At 59.0% G+C, this 14,408-nt stretch overlaps 1 long non-coding RNA gene across 1 annotated transcript; it reads right to left on the bottom strand.

The window, feature by feature from the left end:
• Positions 1-8,757: 8,757 nt before the first annotated feature.
• On the bottom strand, positions 8,758-14,156 carry LOC149121064 (uncharacterized). Its single transcript, XR_016223464.1, has 2 exons — positions 14,018-14,156; positions 8,758-12,005 (listed from the first exon to the last, which is right to left on the bottom strand). It is a non-coding gene; the product is annotated as an uncharacterized LOC149121064 (long non-coding RNA).
• Between the last annotated feature and the right edge of the window lie 252 nt (positions 14,157-14,408).

Raw genomic sequence — 14,408 nt, 5'->3', positions numbered from 1 at the left:
CGCCACAGGCGGAGGATTAACCTGCGCCAGGGCACCGGCCCCCTGAGTGCTTTCCCCAAAGGTGTCGGGGAGGATGGGTCGGCCCCACCCGGGTACCACTCACCACCCTGCCTCCAGGGACCGCATACCGTGGCCCACCCACCACGGAGAGGGGGCGGCACCTGCTGCAGAGCCCACCAGGACCCTGCTGGACGCCCCTCCCTCCGTGAGCTCTCCGCACTCCACCCACTCTGTCCAAATACTGACGATACTCCTGCTTTGGGGCAGCCGTGTGCTGTGCCCTGGGCACAATGACAACAAACAAGACATGGCGCCTGCCGTCCACAGGGGCACGGGCGCCGGCCTTCTCGGGCTCCACGCATGCCCCCCCGGGGCTTACTCCAACAGGACCCCCTCCCCATTTCCCGTCTCCGGCTGCTGAGAAATCGGCGAACTGTCTCGGAAGAGAGCCAGGAGACTCGGCCGCAGTACAGACGTTGGTGCTTTGGCAAAAGGCCTCAGAAACAACGGAAGACGCCGCCAGGGGAGGGCGTAGCTTCTGCGAGGACCCTCGGGGGGCCTGGGCGCCGGGGTCGGGGAGGAGGGCGTGGCCCCCTGGTTCTCGCGGATGCTCTGCAGGGTTCGCCACGGGGACGCTGGGCCATGTGGTGACACAGCACATTCTTGTCCAGACATGAGAAAGCCGGCTCGCTACAGAGTGAGAGGACAGACTTCACCCAGCACGCTGAGGAGCGGAGTGGGGTCCCTGCCTCATGCCTCACACACAAAATGACTCGAAATGGACCCACGGCCTTGTAGACGGGACCAAGGCTCTCCATTCTCAGACAGAAGCCTAGGTCAAATCTTCGTGAGCTTGGATCGGGCAATGGCTTCTTAGAGGTGACACCCAAAGCACAAACAACAAAAGATAAAAATAGGTCCATTATGCATCACCAGAACTTTAAACTTCTGTGCTTCAACTGCTGAGAAAGTTAAAAAAGCCACAGCGGGAGGGAGCGGTCGTGCGTCCACGTCCACGAGGGCCTTGCGCCCTGATGTAGGGGAGGACTCTGGCAGCTCCATGCTTCAAGGACTGATGATCCCGTCAGAGGCCGGCAAAGGGTCTGGGAGCCACTCTCCAGGAAGGGTGCAGGAGCCACGGCACAGCAGGCGCGGGGAGACGACTGACAACCAGCGAGACAGCAACAGGTGTCGGCGAGGGCGTGGAGGGATCGGCGGCCCCGTGCACTGCTCTCAGGATGGAAGCGACACAGCCTCCTGGGCAAAGAGCCAGCGATGCCCCACGTGTCACCCCGGCTGCAGGTGCACCCTGGGCGTCCACGCAGACACTCGGACTGTGGTCCACAGCGGCATCGTTATAGAGGTTGATTCGTTTATATATAAAGCAGGAGGGAGAGAGTGAGCTTCCATCCACTGCTTCACTCCCCAAGTGCCCCCAGCAGTCGGGGCTGGGCCAGGCTGGAGCCAGGAGCCAGGAGCTCCATCCGGGTCTCCCACGTGGGTGCAGGGGCCCAAGCGCCTGAGCCATCGCCTGCTGTTGCCCAGGTGCGTCAGCCAGAAGCTGGATGGGATGTGGAGCAGCCGGGACTCGAACTGCCACTCAGTTCCCAAGTGCGACTCAACCCGTGGCCCCTGCACCACAGCACCTGTCCCCACTGCGAAAATAACAAAAGGGTAGACAGGATCAGCTCGTCCTTCATGGGTGAGTGGGTAAACACAAGTGGTACCCGCCCCCGGAGTGGAGTGGACCACAGACACACACGACACACACGACTCCACAGACACACACGACACACACGACACACACGACACACACGACTCCACAGACACACAGCCCCGGGGAAGCTCAGAGGGCGAAGGGGCCACCCCACAGAGCCAGGAGCAGGGCAGAGGGTTCCGGCTCGGGGGAGGGGGCGTGGGGGAAGGGGGGGCGCCTGCTCGGGGACAGGCGCTTCCGTCTCAAGGGACGGACGGTAGGGCGCCCGATCCAGTGACCACGCTAAAGACTGCCGCATCAGGCACTTCCTGAAAGGCGCAGATGCCGGGAATGTAAACGGTATCTCAATAAAGCCGTTGTAAAGTCCGGCAGCAACCGGAATGGAGCCGGCAGCTCGCCGCGCCCCTCTCCGCGGAGGGCTGGGAAGCTCGTTACCCTGGCCTCGGCGCAGACAAGCCGGGGCCCGGGCCAGGAGGAGGGCAGTTCTTCCAGGAACGCTGTTGAGCAAGGGTTCTGGAAGCGATGGACGGGTGAGGTCACCGGGACACGAGGGGCTGACGCCAGTGCAAGGGCGTGAGTCACCGAGGACCCCCCGGGGGGCGGGGCTGGGAGAGGCCCGGCGGCGGCGGCCTCAAGCGGCCCCTGCTCCTCTGACCCCGGGCGGAATGGGGCAGAGCGCGTTTCTCACGGGCTGGGCAAGGGACAAGTCCAGAGCTTAGGAAACAGGGCACGGAGTCCCCGCGCTCTGGGTAACGTGGCAGCCTCCCGGCCCGGACCCAGGCCACGTTCCGGCCTCACAGCGCTGGCCATGCGTGCCGCTGGACAGCCTGTCTACCGCCGATGCTCAACAATGCGTTTGCCGTGCGGGAAAAACCTCACCGTGGAGGCGTCGCGGCCACAGTGTGAAATCGCCGTCTCGCCACACCAGGGAGGTGAGAGGAGACAGGCTGCACCGGAGAGCTGGAGACTGGAAGCAAAGACAAGGCTAAGGAGACCGGGCCAGCCTTGGTGCTGCCGCGGGCTGAGCCGCGGCCTGGGCGCCTGCAGCCATACTGGAGTGCCTGGGGCCAGTCCTGGGGACTCGCGGCTTCCAGGCCAGCCTCTTGCTAATGCGTCTGGGAGGCCGAGGAAGACAGCGTGTGTGTGCAGGAGGCCCCGGCACTGCGTCCTCGGGGTCCCGGGACAAATGGGAGACACAAGGCGGCGGAGCAGAATTTGAAGCCGGAGCCGCGAAGTCTGTGTGTTGACCCCGGTCACCCAGGCACAGCCCCAAGACGCCCACCGTGTCCCAAGGAGGACGGAGGGGACAGGAGCACGGCCTGCAGGGCCAAAGACAAAGGGAATGCTGGGAAGCCTAGGAAGGGGGCGCGTTTCCTCATCCCAAGCAGCGCGACACAGATGCCCATGGCGCTCCCCACAGAGGGCTCAGGGCCAAGAGACGGTGGGGCTGCAGACGATGGGACTGTGGACGGTGGGACTGCGGACGGTGGGACTGCGGACGGTGGGACTGTGGACGGTGGGACTGCGGACGGTGGGACTGTGGACGGTGGGACTGCGGACGGTGGGGCTGTGGACGGTGGGGCTGCGGACGGTGGGGCTGTGGACGGTGGGGCTGCGGACGCTGCCTCCTGATCTGCTTCCTGCTGCCAATACAGAAAGGCAGGACTTCTTCAAGCCCAGGTTAGGAGCGTTTGTCACCGGAAAACCTGCACCCCGTGAAGATGGTCCCCGTGGGAACGCCGGGCGAGCCTCGGGGGCGGGTCCCCTGGAAAGTGACCATGTTGCAAAGCAGCTGGGAAGACCCTCAGAGCGTCACCCACGGAGTCGGCAAGAGCCACGGAGACACTCACGGCAGCAGAGCAGACGAAGGAAGAACTGGATGGAGGGCGTCCACGCCACGGGCAGCACCTGGCCACAAAGTGAGCCACTGATGGAGCCACAGCACACGAACACGGCACTCAGCCGGGGCAGCCGGGGCAGCCGGTCCCACTGCCTGGTCCCACCTGGCTTGGCTGCATCCAGGCCAGGCAAAGCCACAGAGACAGAGTAGACTGGGGGGCACTGGGGAACAGGCGTGGGTGGGTGTGGGGGAATGACTGTTATGGGTTTCTTTTTTTCCCTTTTTTAAATTTTTATTTATTTATTTGAAAGGCAGTGACAGAGAGGGAGAGATAGAGATAGAGATAGATAGATAGATAGACAGGTAGATAGATGGATAGATAGATAGGTAGATAGATAGATAGGTAGATATAGATCTTTCATCCGCTGGTTCACTCCCCAAAACGCCACAATGGCCAGGGCTGTGCCAGGCTGAAGCCAGGAGCCAGGAGCTTCTTCCAGGTCTCCCACGTGGGTGCAGGGGCCCAAGGACTTAGGCCATCTTCTACTGCTTTCCCAGGCCATAGCAGAGAGCTGGATGGGATGTGGAGCAGCTGGGATAGAACCGGTGCCCATTTGTGATGCCAGTGTCACAGGCAGCGGCTTTCCTTGCCATACCACAGTGCCGGCCCCCATTTTTCTCTTTCTCTCCTCTTGGGATGTTAAAGACTGGGATATTCAGGAGCTGCCGCATACGCAGAGTAAATTTACAAACGACCACACACACACACACACACACACACAAGTTCTGAGAACACCTGAGAACTAAAGATCCCACACAGGGGCAGTAAAATAGCAAAAAACTGAAAAAGAACAATTGAAAAATAACAAAAAACAACACCCCTGGGAGAGGGAAGACTTCCCTGCGAATTTACGTTTTTAGAGTCAGATGTCCAGTTTTATAGAAAAAAAAAAAAAAAAAAAAAAAAAACAGCAGGCATACACAGAAATGGGAGGTGTGGCACAGTCAAAGGAAGAAACCAACAGACCCTGCCTGGGAAAGACCTGATGGCAGTTCCACCAAAACAAGTGTCTTTTTTAAAAATACATACTTGTTTATTCGAAAGGCAGAGTTATACACAGAGAGAGGGAGAGACACAGAGAGAGACCTTCCATCCGCTGGTTCACCACCCCCCCCAGAGGCCGCAATGGCCAGGGCTGGGCCAGGCTGGAGCCAGGAGCCAGGAGCGTCTCCTGGGTCTCCCATGTGGGTGCAGGGCCCAGGGACACAGCTCCCCACTGGGGGAGTCCCAGGTGCCGAGAGACAGAAATGGACAGGACACTTCAGAAAGAGGCCCTGAAACGCCCAAGTTTGTTGCCAGCCTTGAGCAGGACGCCCACGAGGCCTGCCGAGCTGCACCCCAGACGTGGTTAGCAACTGCTGAAAACCAAAGACTAGAAAGCACGCGTTCAAGTAGCAGGAGAGACGCTGCTGGCCACGCACTGGGCTCCGGGATGAGGTCAGCGGCACAGCCTGGGGAGCAGGAGGCCGCGGGCAGGCGTGCTCACAGGACACACGGGAGCTCAGCCAAGACACCAGCAACGGGGCGGCAAAGGTGCTTCCCCAACAACAGAAGCTGGGGGCCGGCGCCGTGGTGCAGCAGGTAAAGCCGCCACCTGCAGTGCTGGCATCTACACGGGCGCTGGTTCGAGTCCTGGCTGCTCCATTTCCCATCCAGCTCTCAGCTATGGCCTGGGAAAGCAGTGGAAGACGGCCCAAGTCCTTGGGCCCCTGCACCCACGTGGGAGACCTGGAAGACGCTCCTGGCTTTGGTCTAGGCCATTTGGGGAGTGAACCAGCTGGTGGAAGCTCTCTGTCTCTCCTCCAATAAATAAAAAGGAAAGTTAAATATAGATGAAGAAAAACTGACAGAATGGAGAGAGCGGCAATCCTGCGACAACCGTCAAAGGCTTTGACACCTCACTGGTGGTCATGGAAAGAGCTCACAGACTGAGGACCAGCGAGGGACCCGCCAGCAGCCGCACCCCTCCCCGCCGCACAGGGCCCCCCAGTGGCTGCGTGCAGGCCCCCGCATGAAGGACAGACGACACACCAAGTGTCATCGTCTTCTTCTTCTTCTTCTTTTTTTTTTTTTTTTTTTAGTATTATTCTATTTACTTGAAAGACAGAGTTACAGAGAGGAAGGAGAGAGAGAGAGAGAGAGAGAGAGAGGGAGAGGGAGAGAGAGAGAGGTCTCCCATCCGCTGGTTCACTCCCCAAATGACCACAACAGCCACAGCTGAGCTGATCCGAAGCCAGGAGTCAGGAGCTTCTTCCAGGTCTCTCACATGGGTGCAGGAGCCCAAGGACCTGGGCCATCTTCCACTGCTTTCCCAGGTCACAGCAGAGAGCCGGATCAGAAGTGGAGCAGCTGGGACTCAAACCGGTGTCCATATGGGATGCTGGCGCTGCAGGCAGTGGCTTTGCCCCCTACGCCACAGCGCCAGCCCCCGAGTGTCTTCTCTGACCACATCAGGATGAAGGCAGATTCCACCATGTGCACGACTGAAATTTCACAAAACCGTGGGACTTCAACAACAAACTCCTAACCAAAGCAGGGAAATTAAAAAGCACTTGGAGATAACTGGAAATACAGACACTTTCTAAGAAACTTGTGGGCTGCAGAGGCAGCGCCGAGGAGGAAGCCAGATGAGGGTCTTTAAAGCACCCGTGGACATGCACATTACAAATAGACTATGCACGGCTTTCAACTTGTTCGCTCCTGGCTTTCAGATCAGCCTGTCCGGCTGTTGTGGCCACCAGAAGATGGAAAATTCTCTCTCTTTCTCTGCCTCTCTGTAACTGCCTTTCAGATTAATAAATCTTAAAGAAGAAATAGATCTCAAATCAGCAACCTTACTTTACAGCTTGAGGAACCGGAAAACCACCCAACAGCAGCAGCAAACTAAGCCCAAGGCTGACGTAGGAAGGTGATCGTACAAATTCGAGCAGGGATGAGCAGAGTAAAGAACAGAAAACAACGGGGAAAATCAGCGAGCCGGACATTGGCTCCTTAACGAAGTCAACGGAACTGACAAAGCGCTGGACGGAAGAGAAAGAGCAGAGACTCCTGCCGCGGACGTCAGAAACGGGAGTGGGAGCGTCGCTACGGCGTGCACAGAAGCAGAAAGGACCGGGGTCGGGGAGGGTGCACACCACAACCTGGAAAGCCCAGAGGAGCGGACGAGTCCCCAGGCACCCTGCTCCCCAGGGCTGCATCCTGAAGACCCAGCAGCCCAAAGACCCTGACTGAGCCGGCCGTCCCCACGTGCAGAACAGAAGAGAGCCACGTGCTGGTGAGGGTGTGCAGGACCCAGGACCCCCGTGTCACTCGGGGCAGGCGCTGTGCGAAAGGGCGTGGCTCCTGGCTCCTGGCTGAGGCCTGGGCCAGCCCAGCCCTGGTCGTGGTGGCCATCTGAAGAGCGAACCAGGGGATGCAAGCTCCCTCCCTCCCTCTCTCTCTAACTCTGCATTTCAAATAAATAAATACATCGTAAGGACAAAAGTCTGCAGAAACGTGCAGCTGCTGTGCAGCCTTGCAATTCCACTGCCTTCCAGAGCCGACGGCACAGACAGCAAGTGCCAGAGACCTGCCGCTGTGCCGCCCCCAACAGCCAAGGCCACGGAAGCAGCTCAGGCGTCCGCCCGTGGATGCGGCGCAAACCTAAGCCGGGCTGCTTCGGCCTTCCAGGGGAGGGCGACTCTGAGCCGCCCCACAGCAAGGAGGCATCTCCAGACGCCGTGCCAAGCCAGGTGAGCTACGCCAGGTACGAGTCCACTCACAGCAGGTGCACCCACAGGCGAGCGGGCTGGGGCTGGGCGCTGGCGACCCAAGCCTGACCCGGGAAGCCGCCTCGCGCCACTTGCCACACGTCTGCTTCAGACCTGCTGCCTCAGCATCTGTGTTCAGGCCGGACACAAGTGCCGAAACCCAGCCGCACCCCTCACTCCTGGCCCCGTCCATACTTCCCTTCCCCGCGCGGCTGCTTGCCCGACGCTTGTTCCTCATCCCACCGACCTCAAAGCCGACACACCCCACAGCTGTGTTGGAGACAAAACCTAGTGGCTCACCCCAGAGTGGGGTCACTGGGTTCTCCCAAAGCACACAGGATTAAGACCATGGCGTTAGTCCAGGCGCAGCCCCACAGGTCCCCCCGCCTCCTGTCTCTGGACCCCACTAGCCCTCGTGGGCACCCCCTTCTCCCCAGGCCCTGAGAGCGACACCCTGCTCCGGCACGCACCTGCTGTGCCATGCGGCCTCCTCTCCCCCACACACCTGCGCCCACAGGTCAGGGCTGTCCTGGGGACTGGCTCTCTTGGTCAGAGTAAACTGGACATGGGTCAGACAAGAGCCCAAGGGCACCTGCCGGGACACATCAGTTCCTTGGGGAGCGACCCCTGGTCCGGGTCAGACACTCCGGCATCGGGGTGTCCCACAGGGTACAGATGAGTCCCAGGAGGGGGGGCTGCTGCAAACTTCCGTCACTCTCAGGGCCCTGCCGTGGGGGTGGGACTCTCCCCGGGAGACCTCGAGACCACGAGGGGGGAAACACCGCAGCAGCGCTGGACGGCATGCTTGAAAATGGTTACGGTGGCACAATTCCTTTTTTAAAAGATTCGTTTTTTTTTTTATTTGAAAGTCAGAATGAGAGAGAGAGAGAGAGAGAGAAGGAGGGAGGGAGGGAGGGAGAGAGAGAGAGATAAAGGGAGGGGGAGAGAGAGGTCTTCCACCTGCTGGTTTACTCTGCAACTGGCTGCAATAGGCAGAGCTGAGCCGGGCTGGTGCCAGGAGACTGGAGCTTCACTGGGGCCGCCCACGTGGGTGCAGGGGCCCACCCAAGCACTTGGGCCATCTTCGGCGGCTTTCCCAGGGGTGCTAGCAGGGAAATGGAAGCAGCACGGCTGGGACTCTAACTGGCACTGTGCCACGTGCCAGACCCTGAGGCGGTACACTTTATTGTGTGAATTTTCACAACAAAAGAATGTGGGGGGGGTAACACAGGAGGGGGAAGAGGGGACGGCTCGGGCAATACAAGCCTTTGTACTTAGTGCTAGTGAATGCATTCTTAGTGAGGTGCGTGTGTTACCTTTTCAATGCAAAAAAAAAAAAAAAAAGTTGTACCTCCTCCTTATAGAAAAACACTCAAATCGGGAGTGGATATTTTATTTTTTAAAAGATTTATTTATTTATTATTTGAAAGGCAGAGTTAGAGAGGCGGGGTGAGGGTGGGGGTCTTCTATCTGCTGGTTCACTCCCCAAATGACTGCAACGGCCAGGGCTTCCTCCAGGTCTCCCACGCGGGTGCAGAGGCCCAAGTGCGTGGACCATCCTCTACTGCTTTCTCAGGCCACAGCAGAGAGCTGGATCCGAAGTGGAGCAGGACTCGAACCAGTGCCCACATGGGATGCCGGCACTGCAGACAGCGGCTTTACCAACTGTGCCATAGCGCCGGCCCCGCCTTAACTCATGACGGGGTTACAGCCTAGTAAGTCCAGTGTAAACTGAATATATCATCATCAAAGCTGCATTGTGGGGCTGGCATTGCATGGAAAGCTGCTGCCATGTGGGTGCCACTTTGTGTCCTGGCTGCTCCACCTCCCTAAGCAGACCCCGGGGGAGGGGGCCCCGCCACGCCTCTGCGAGGTCCGGAGTGGGCTCCTGGCCCTTGCCTGGTCCTCGCACATCCAGGCCGGGAACCAGCGGACGGAGTTCCCTCCTCACTAAGAGTGGACACAGGCCACCCCAGAAACTCAGTAGCTCAGAGAAAAACTCCAGCTTTCACCGTCGCCGGCCACGCCGAGGCTGGCTGCTGGTTCCTGCACTGCGGTGGCGCGGCCAGGAGGCCTGGGCCTCAGCTGGAGAGGCCGCGGCTCTGAGATGTGGGGGCATCCCTCCCCTGCTGTCACCCCGGGCTTCTTCACTACACAGCAGGTGCCGCCAGTCACCCATGGTGGGTCACAGGGCCAGCGAGATGGGGTACAGGACAGACACCAAGTTACATTTGAATTACTCCATACTTATTAAGTGATGATATTTATTAAAGTATTTAATGAATTGCTTAGTATTTATTTGAGAGGCAGAAAGCTTTCCGCCAATGCCCTCACGTGGGGCTGGGACACAGCCAGGGGCTGGGAGCTCCACCTGCTGCCTCACTGGCAGTCAGGAGCCGGGACTCTAACCTGAGCAGTAGGCTTGCCTCTGTCTGCATCTGCAAAGATTTTATTTATTCGAGAGAGAGAAAGAGAAGGAGGGAGAGATCTTTCATCTGCTGGTTCACTCTCCAATGGCTGCACAGCCAGGGCTGAGCCAAGTTGAAGCCAGGACGTCCGTCCGGGTCTCCCACACAGGTGCAGGGGCCCAAGGACTTGGACCCTCTTCTGTTGTTTTCCCACGTGTCTTAGGGAGCTGGGTCGGAAGTGGAGCAGCTGGGGCTTGAACTGGTGCCCATTGGAGACGTTGGTGTTCCAGGCGGTGGCTTTATCCACTGCACCACAGTGCCGGCCTCTTAGCATTTCTTTTAAAGCGACAGCATGAAGACTGTGAAATCTGCACAGACAAATTTCGGAACAGAGAGCCCGAAACAGACTCAGGCTCGGAAGACGCACAGTTTTCCACAGGGGCTCACGGCAGCACTGTGACAGAGACCGTGGACGACTGGAGGTCCCTATGAGGACTATGGCGCAAGAGGCAGCCCCTCCCTTATGTCCTTAACAAAAATAACTCCGGCTGAGCTCTGGCTTTGCAGGGTAGAGGCAGAGGAAGTGGCAGAGAGCGGGAGGTCCCACATCTTCAGGACCCAGGCGCCAGGAAATGCATTTAGGAAAAGACACAAAACTTCTGATGGTTCTACCGTGGGACAACGAAGGACTGGTTCCTGATGCAGGCAGGAATTACCAGTATTTAGAACAGAGCGGCAGGGGCGGCGCCGCGGGGTAGCAGGTAAAGCCGCTGCCTGCGGTGCCAGCATCCCATATGGGCGCTGGTTCGAGTCCCGGCTGCTCCACTTCTGACCCAGCTCCCTGCTACCAGCCTGGGAAAGCAGCGGAAGATGGTCCAAGTGCTTGGGCCCTGGCACCCACGTGGGAGACCTGGGAGAAGCTCCTGGCTCCTAGCTCCTGCCTCGGGCCTGGCCCAGTCCTAGCCATTGTGGCTGTTTGGGAAGTAAACCAGTGGTTGGGGGATATCTACCTACCTACCTACCTACCTATCTCCCTCTTTCTCTGTAACACTGACTTCTAGATAAATCTTAAAAAACAAAAACAAATGGAACGACATCAAAGTCCCAGGCAGCCAGCCGTGGGCCAGCAGTGACGGCCACGCACGGGGGACGCGAGTGCCCTCAAGTGCACTCCTCAGGACACAAGAGAGGCCCACAAGCGAGCTCACCAACCCGTCCACTTTCGAAACCACAAGAACAACAAAGCAAATCCAAAGAAAATAGCAGGACAGAGAAACACCCAGAAGTCAGTGAAACAGAAAACAAGCAAAACCCAGAACAAAATGAGGAGGTTGTTTTTCGAAAAGATTAATAACACAGCTAGCCCTTCAGCAAAAAGCACGGGAAACAGAAAGACACAAACAAACGTCAGGTCCAACCGAGGGCTCCGGGGCGTGGGGCGCGGTGTTTTAAGCCAGGAGATTACAAAGATCCCATAAAGGGGCAGCATAACACCCCTGCTTTGGAAACCTTGATGAAATGGATGCTTTTCTAGGAAAACAATAATTAGCAAAACTGGCGCAGAAAGAAAGGAAAATCTGAATCAGTCAGTAAGCAACAAGGAAGCCGACTGTTAGCGACCTGCCTCCCGGGAGGTGTCTGGAGCCGAGGAGGTACCAGACCCAGAGCACAGCCAGCCGGCTTGGCCCCTGCCGGCCGGTCCTGCAGGAGAACGTGATGCCGGCTCAGGCACGCAGGACAGTGTCCTTGTGATCTGATGGGAGAAGCGGTTGTGAAGGGAGCCATGCAGGAGTTCGACCCGTTTGAAGCAGAGAGCCCCTCACCTACACTGCAAGATGCCCTTACAGAGTTAAAAGGCAAGCACCCACGTGCCTGCTCCATTTCTGTGTAGAAGCAAGTCAAGGGTAGGAACACGCCACGGTCTCCCACACAGCCATGAGCAGAGCCAGCGCAGCAGGGGGTCGGGGGCCTCACGGGGTTGTCCACGAGAAGCAGCACGCGTCTGATCAAAGCTGTGCCACTGGACGGTAAAACAACAACGAAACCGGACGTCCACCCGGCAGCTGAGGGAAAAAAATCTTCAAGTTTGATAGCATGGGCGCCTGGGGCGTCGTCGGGGACTCGCGGGTCCCGTGCTGGGGAGATGCTGGTGGTGGAGTCGCGTCGAATGCGACCGCTGAGCTGAAGAGCTGCACACCAGCTGCCAGCAGCTCCACCCCTGGTTTTCCTCCTAAAAACAACACAAGGTTTGTGTGTCCAAGAGGGGTGATACAAAGATGCTGGCTGTAGCATTTGAAAAATGTAGCAGATTGCTACTGAAATGTCCAGGGGTTGTAAGTGCCTAATTAACTATGATGTGCTCAGTAACAGCACAAGGGCGAGGGGGAGGGGGACAGGAGGCGGAGAGGGGAGGGGGAGAGGAAGGGGAGGGGAGGGGGAGGGGGAGGGTCAGGCTCCAGGGTCACAGAGGTCTTATTTTTAACCATGACCGCACGGCGCATTATGGAGCAGCTGAAATGAACAGATGCGAACCACAGAAGCAAATGAGGCTCAGGTTCAGAAACACTCCTGGGCAAGGACAGCGAGGTGCAGAGGAATTTAGACCATCGACGCCGTTTTATAAAACAGGTGAAGTGACTTCGTCCCAGGCACTCGCTCACGGTCTCAAGCTGTGTGTTTCAAATACCTGTGAATGTACAGGAAGTATTTTAGGACGTCCGGAGGGCACCCGACACACCGGTAACGGTGGTGGAATAGTGGGGGGGGGGGGAGTGGTCACTTCACCAGCGAGGGCTGGCGGCACTGTTGTTACCTGGGCAGCCGCGCAGGCAGCTAAAGCCGGGCTCCTCTTGGCCCGGGGAACTGCTGCAGGTGCCGGCCGCACTCTCAGCCTATCAGCAACCGCGTCCTCACCTGTTCTCAGTTTCTGGGCTCCAGGATTGCAGGAGGCCTCCAGGGGGAGGAGGAGAGCGCGGAGGAGAGACACAAGCCCAGTTCACCTGCTCTGGGTGTGGGGCAGGTGCAGCAGCCAAAGCCGGTAACACGAGGTCATTCTGTAACCCGGAGCTGGGGGCACAGCCTGGGCCGGCGGGGCAGGCGCCAGGGCTCCGCTGTCCTGAAGCCCCCTGGCTGGGGGTGGTGGTGGTGGTGCGGGGGCTGCCAAGGAGGTCAGAGGTGGCTCTGCACTGGGACTGCCACATAGATTCTCACACAGGGAAGCCAGATTTAGCAAATAAATGCACAGTGGGGATCTGAATTTTAGATAAACAAGGAATAATTTTTTTTTTTTTTAGCACAAGCATGTCCCATGTCCCATTTGTCACTTATCTGGAATTGAAATTCGTGTGGGTGTTCTGTATTTTATCTGGAAGCCTGAGAGGGGCCTGGAGCCCAGTTGGGACGACGAGAGCTCAGGGCAGACCCCTCCCCCCTCCAGGCACTGGGAGTCACCAAGGCCAGTCCAGGAGCCACATGGTCCCACCACGGCCTGTGTCCCCTCCCTGCTCGCCAAGGAGGGAGGCCTGGGCTGCTTTTCCCAGACGCCGTGGGCAGGGGCCGTCAGGTATTTTATGGGTGGAGGGAAGCGCTCCCTTCTTCCCCCTGAGGGCTTGGGAACACCTGGTCAGACGCACAGCAAGTCCAGACTCCATCTCTGTCCTCATGAGCTGAGTGGCCCGGCCACCTCTCTTCCTGCCAAGTGCCCAGGCCTGAAGCCCGGCAGGGAGCCCCTGAGGGGACGCTGTGCCCTGTGGGTCCTTGCTGTGGGTCACAGGCCCCTGCTCCCCAGTGACCCGGGGCCTGCCCTCCGCGTTTACTGCGGCGTGGGGCTTGCAAAGTTCAAAGTCTGCAGCCGTCGTTAAACAGGCCCACGCTGCCTGCTGAGCCCCAGCTTCACGGGGTGCCCTTGGGGCCCTCCTGGCGCCTCCCTCTTCTCACTGTCCGGATTTCGGCTCTGTCCTATTTCCTGTGTCCATGACGCTGGGCAGGGGGAGGGCAGTGTAGCCACTACTGGGAACAGCTGGGGCCCCCCTGCTGCACCTGCGGGGGTGGGTGGGGTGGGGGTGGACCCGGCTCAGCCCCTGAGGCTCCCTCGCAGTTCTGCACACCTGGGAGGGAGCTGGGAGGCCCGCCAGTAGACACAGTGACCCCCGCTAATAGCGGCTGCCTGGTCCCTTTGTGTTAACGAACAGGATAAAGTCCTTAACCCTGTGACACCGACCTTGGACTGAGTCAGGATTTTACCTTTGTCTGAAAATCGCCGTTTAACAGGGATTGGCCGAACTGATTTACTGCCAGCCTCTCCAAGACGAACCTCAATCTGCTGCAGACGGAGGCCGAGACGCACCGGGCAAACAGGTACTGACCTCAGCCCCCTGGCCTTCGGGAACCGGCCCCGCCCCTCACCGTGACCACGCCCCCGCAGCGGGCCCGCCCTCGACCACGCCCCCGCAGCAGCCCCGCCCCCAAGCTCTCCCCGGCTACAAAATCCCCGCCCGCGGGCTGCGAGCCCAGTGCGCGCGGAGATTCCAGCGCGAGGCGGGTCCGCGCGGGTGGCCGGCGCTGCGCAACCCCATTGGCTGAGAGCGGCGGCGGGGGCGTGCCCGGGCTTCCGATTGGCTCCCGGCGCGGGTGA

Source organism: Oryctolagus cuniculus, chromosome 17 (assembly GCF_051225735.1).
Source record: "Oryctolagus cuniculus isolate XC-2025 breed Fujian yellow rabbit chromosome 17, ASM5122573v1, whole genome shotgun sequence".
NCBI classification, from domain to species: domain Eukaryota; kingdom Metazoa; phylum Chordata; class Mammalia; order Lagomorpha; family Leporidae; genus Oryctolagus; species Oryctolagus cuniculus.
The sequence above is the reverse complement of the archived record's forward strand: the minus strand, read 5'-3'. Positions and strand labels throughout refer to the sequence as shown.